This window comes from Salvia splendens, chromosome 19 (assembly GCF_004379255.2).
Source record: "Salvia splendens isolate huo1 chromosome 19, SspV2, whole genome shotgun sequence".
In the NCBI taxonomy this organism is placed as follows: Eukaryota; Viridiplantae; Streptophyta; class Magnoliopsida; order Lamiales; family Lamiaceae; genus Salvia; species Salvia splendens.
This window is the reverse complement of record NC_056050.1, coordinates 18439427-18445426: the sequence shown is the minus strand read 5'-3', so window position 1 is coordinate 18445426 and position 6000 is coordinate 18439427.

The following is a 6000-nucleotide window of genomic DNA, read 5'->3' as shown; positions in this document are numbered from 1 at the left end:
TACTGGGCGGTCAAGGAGATTAATATGAGACCCCAATCTTGTGAGAAAGAGCGGAAATTGCAACTCCAAGAGTTGGAAGAATTGAGACTGGAGTCATATGAGTCCGCAATGTGGTACAAAGAGAAGACAAGGCTCTGGCATGATAAAAATCTCCAGGTCAAGGAACTCCAAGTAGGGCAGAGGGTGCTCCTTTTCCAATCCAGGCTCAAGCTGATGCCTGGGAAGCTAAAGTCCAAATGGGTCGGGCCATACACTGTTGTTAGCCTTCGAGCAAACGGGGCTGTGGAGATTCAGGGCAGTACCTCAAACTCTACTACTTTCCTTGTTAATGGTCATCGGGTAAAGGTTTTTAGGGATAATTATGAGTGGTGCGTAGTGGAGGAAGTGCCACTACGCACACTCTCTATTATTGCCTAATCGGTCTGGTGAGTTAGTGATCTCGATGAATTCCTGGGTCAGGTAAATGGGAATGAATTTTTAATCTATACACTGACCCAAGGGATCTCGAGAGCACTCGTTTGAAAGTGTAAATAGTTGTTTGCTTTTCGAAAAATATAAAAAATACCAAACAAAGAAGAAATTTAATCTTCCAAAAATATCTACGGAAAGACGAGGTCTTGATAATTAATTTCTTAATCAATGTACATTAGCATTGAGCATACGATATTGAGTATCTACTACTTTGACTTACCAAAGGTTCGGGTTTTTCGTCACCCAACGATCCAGGTATATTGGGTAGTGGCGATCATTATCTAGCGGTGCTAGGATTGCTATTACGTTGAATCGTGCGCGAGGGGAGTCTCGTTTGATAACATCCACAAGAGGAGCTCAAAACAAGGTTTTATTATTCGGAACCTAGCTAGTTGGAGTTTAATTACTCCATGAATAATAAATAAGAGTTTTTGCTAAGCCCACTCCTGGAGATTAAAATATGTTATTTAATTAAGTCCATAGCAGACAATAATTAATTAATAGATGTTTCTATCTTAAGCGCGGGAAATAAATTAAATGCAATTAAAGGAAACCCGGAATACTTGTAATTTCAGATTTGGAAGGCAGTGCAATATTACTTCTGTAGTGGCTGCTTGTAATATTCCAATATAAGCTTATATTAAATTGTGGGTTCAATTTAATTGGTAAAAAGCTAATTGGGTGAGGCCTGTTCCAAATTCTTCCTTAGATCCATGACTGGGCCCAATATGTGACTTAATATAAATAGGAGAATAAATGAGACATAAAAGACACATAATTAGTCTATCAAATTTTCGTCCCCCTCTAAGAAAGAGAGAGCTCGAAATTTTGCCTCCTGCGTGAGCTGAGTTATGTCTTCGTTATTCAAGTCCTAGTACGTTGGTGAGATTTGTCCACACAAATATCAGCGTATAGTCCGGGACACCAGTCAGAAGATCCAAGGTCGAGTATTGAAGATCTTCACGTGGAGACGGAGCAAGCCATCATCGATTCTTGATTGAATCAACGAGGTAAATTGGCTAATTCCGTAGTAAGCATGTTTTAGGGATTTTATATGCTAAAGCATGTTTTAATTCAAGTTATGAGCATGATACATATGATAATTATGCGAATAGAATTTGTCTAAATAATCTGCTAAATAGATCAAATTTATGTGATCATTAAATGTTGCACGCTTCCGCTGCCAACCCCTTCATCATCAGCTATAACTTGATGGGGACCGCCAACTCTGCTTTGACCACCGCCGATCTATATTTCACATGGTGCATGGCCAGGGGCGTTAAAGTGCATCTGGGTTATTGGTTAGCCCAGGCCTGCCATCAGATGGCCGCAAACCCTTTCCGTCACATGTATACGTGTCACCTCCTAGGTGCCTACCTCCAGCGAAATACTATAATGAAGATTGCCAAATCTGCACCTGAGGTAGTGATGTGCGAGCCTCCGGAGCTTTTCAGTGTTGCCTATTTCTTCAACAAAGGTTTGTTACACATGCATGGGAAGGAAGTTTGTTTCTATGAGGTCGGTAGATTGGAGCCCCAAGTGAAGCCAGAGCATGAAGGTGTCGAAACGGCTGCCAGCGTTGAGTACGAGGAAGTGAAAACGGAAGTGGGTGATGTTAGAAAGGAAATGGGACTGATGAGAAAGGAGCTTGGTGTCGTCGGGGATGAGGTCAAGGCCCTCAGGGGCAGCCTTACTGAATTGGCGGGGAGGTCGTCTGCACAGACTGATCGAATGGCGGAGGCCGTAGCCTTGATGATGATGATGACTAAATGGATGAAAGAAAACTTTCCTGGGCCCCAAATGAAATTGCCTGTTGGACCTAGCAGTGTGCCCAAGCAGCCAGGGCAAGGAAGTTCTTCCATCCAGCAGCCCCCACCAGCGTCCAAGCCCTTGAGAGCCCCGACTGCATCGAAGCCCGTGTCAGTTAAGAAGCTGGTGTCTAGACCGAGTGAGAAGGAGGAGAATAAGCCGGAGTCGCCGGCGAGGAAGAAAGCAAAAGTGACCCGACCCTACGTACCACCGCAGGGAGCCAAACCCCAAATTGAAACCCCCCTTGATCAAGTAACTTTACTTTCAGTTTCCTTTTATTTTGTTTCAGTTTTAAGCTTGTTTGTTTGTTGTTTTGTGTTGTGTGTTTGTTTTTTCCAGCATGCCGCGTATTGTATATATTTGTCTGCGTCTATAGTTGTCTTCTCCCACTTAGCCTAATTTTTGGTCTAAGTGTGAGAAGTTTGTGTTTCTTTTCAAGCATGCTTTGGTTATGTTCTGTTGCGATTTCTCCCACTTAGCCCGTTGCTCGGTTTAAGTGTGAGAAGTTTGTTTTGTTTGTAAGTTCTATTGTTATGTGTTTTGTTGTGATCTGTTTCGTACTTCCCATTTCCCCCCTTCACTAGGATAGCTTGGGGACAAGCTTGAGTGAAGTGGGAGGGGGAGGGAGTCGTACAGTTGTGTTTTAATGTGAATAGGTGTCTTAGGTCTAGGATTTTGTTTGTATTTTGTGTGTCGCATGAGCTAGTGAAAATAATAAGGCAAGATCCCGTTAGTAAGAGCAATTGAAGATAGGATGCATGTCAACTTTGAGGCCTTTTTCCTTAATAAGCCGAATTCGGTTTGAATGAAGTAAGAACGATAGAGGATGCCTTAGATGACTTAGTTGTGAAGCCTCTCCATAAATGTGAGTTATAAGCCTATACACTTTGAGCTAACTTGTATAAAAAGGGGCCACCACTTGATGCTTAGGGAGTAGAGTCAGATGGAGAAAAATAAAAAATGGGTTCTAGAGGAATAAGTTGGACGAAGTCCAGGAAATGGAGGTATAAGCTGGAGGAAGTACATGAGAGGAATAAAATTAAAAAAAAAACAGAGGTATAAGCTGGACGAAGTCCAGGGGAAAATATAAAGGGAGAAGAAATGAAAATATTCCAAGGGCAAGAGGCAATAGTTACCTGACCCAGGAAATAAAAAGGCTAGTAGGAAGGAGAAACTCTCATAACCCGACGCATCAGTGGTATAACATTGACTTAAGAGTGATTCGATCCTAACATCCCTGGTGAGGAATGAGTGATCGAGTGAATCCAACAATTAGGAAGTCAATAGGCTATCTTGACGAACTGACAGACCGATTAAGTAGAAGAGGGAAAAGGGAGGATTTGGAGACTGTAGATGAATCGGATAGACCTTAAGCTTGTGGGGACGACTGCTTAAAAGTTGAAGCTAGTTCATGCCTTTGTGTTTTCTTTGTGTTTTTTCTTTTAGTGTTGTTTTCTTTTTTGTGAGTCTGTAGTATGTCTAGATCTAGGAGTTGTGTCTGTGAGTCGGTCAAAGATAACCATGCATTGAAATTCGCCTTATTTCTATTTTTCTTGTCTTCATACTTGAGGACAAATATGGTTTAAGTGTGAGCAGTTTGATAAGGCTAATTTCGTGCATTGGTTAAAGGGTTAAATTCGTGCATTTGTGGGGTCTAACACATGTTTTAAGCCAGGTGTGTAGAAAGTTTTCGCCAGGTCCAGGAAAAGAAGAGGACATTTGCATGGTCCAAGGAAACTGGCGAATAAGTGAGCAATTTGGAGAAAATGACTAGACGGAGGAGAGAACGAAGCTGAAGGGTAGAATGAAGATTTCTACGAAGGCTTCTAGAAGATCAACTCTGCGCCTATATAAAAAAGACTCGGTAGAGGACTTGGAACCAGAATATAGCTCGTAGCTCACTCACTTTTACACACTTGGGGGGAATGTTCGGGAATTTGTAGGGATTCGGTTCATTTCACAGGTAGTCAGTAGTTGGGTAACACCGTCCTTGTGGAGGACGAAGATACAATTTAATTGCTTTCATTTTAATTTGCTGTCGTGAATTTCACCGAGCTTTGTTGTTCGAAGCTCGGCCTAGTTTTCTGTTGAATTTCCGTTGGTTTATGAAATTTCTCTTTTCCGTATTGGAGCTGCTGTTGATTTCGATTATGGATGTAAATTGTTTGGAGTTTGATGTCGTTGCTGAGTTGGATGTTTAATTTTTGCGTTGGTTTACTAAGTTTGAGTGGAATTATTGGAAGCTTGTGTTGATCGGGGCAGATTTGTTGAAATCGGAAGTTATGGAGTTGATGTTGTGGATTGTTGGGTTCGGAATGCTTGGATCCGGAGTGGATTAAGCATCCGACGTCTGGATCTGAACCAGAGGATTCGTGATTGATGCCTAGTTTTCGTGTGTTCATTTCATTCCGTCTAGTATATGTAGATCTGTTTAATTTACAGCTAATTGCAAGTTTTCGACGTCCGAATTTTTATATCTTGTTTGAATCTGGGTATGTGCTCTGTTTTCTTCATGTTCGCGTTTGAATCAACTGATGAGATGCATGTCAGAGTTAGTTAAATTCTTAGTTTGAATAGTTGCTACCATAATATAAGTATCGATCGATGTGTAAGCAATTGCAAAGAAAATGGAAGAACTGACTATCTATTTCAAATATTAGAACTACTAGTAATTTTTTAGTGAATTAAAAAAGAACATAATTGTTAATCGTTAGTAATGAATTACTCCATTGATAAACAGTTTTGAAAGAAAATGGAAGAAGTGAATAGTAAGTATTTCATAAATTAAGCCTACTAATTTTTTTTTTAGTTATAAAAAAACATAAGGAAAGAGATGAGAAAAACTTGCCTAAAAGAAAGGTGTGTTCTTGGTCAAATTCAGAATCCTCTAACCCCTCCATCTATGAAAAATAAAGTCCCTATAAATTCATATAAATTGACAAATGAAAATCCCCAAAAACCCAACTCAGAAACCGGCCAGCACACAGCCCACAGGAATTTGATCATACACGATCAATTCTACTAATTTATTGTATGTATCTTCGTGTATATTTCCTGCTCTCCATGTCTCTTGATCTATCCTTTCTGGCATTATTTATCAATATATGTTAAAAGTTGCAATTTTTAGGAGAAAATCGGATCCGTGGGGCACTCTACTACTATAATAACGAAAATGTATCCATTTTGTTATTTATTCCATCTATGTGAAAAACGCCACCCCTAATGGCGGCTTATTAAGTAAAAACGCCAACCACGTTGGAGTTTTACAATTTCTTTTTGATTTTATGCAAATACAGTATTTATCGTAACACTGATGCACTATTTATTAGCACTAAAAATACCTGCAAGTTTACATGGTAGATCTAGTATAGCTAAAGGTCAGTACTGGGATATCGAACATGTGGAATAAGATTGCAATTGACTATCATATACTAAGCGTCATATACTATTTAAAGACACAGATGTTTTTTTTGGTTTGATTTTATTAAACTAGACTGAAAAATAAATAAACAAATAAAAAGAAAGCATATAAACAATGATACAAAGCACGCATAGGAATGTAGAATATTAGGATCCAAAACACAATCGACTTTCTTGAATTACGGTCTCTAGAGTTATTAAGTCGATCACTTAACTGGATTAAACCCTCTCCCGAGGTGAGAAATCCGTAGATTAGGTGTTGAAATCAAAGTCCCCTTTAAATCTCTAACATCTAACTCC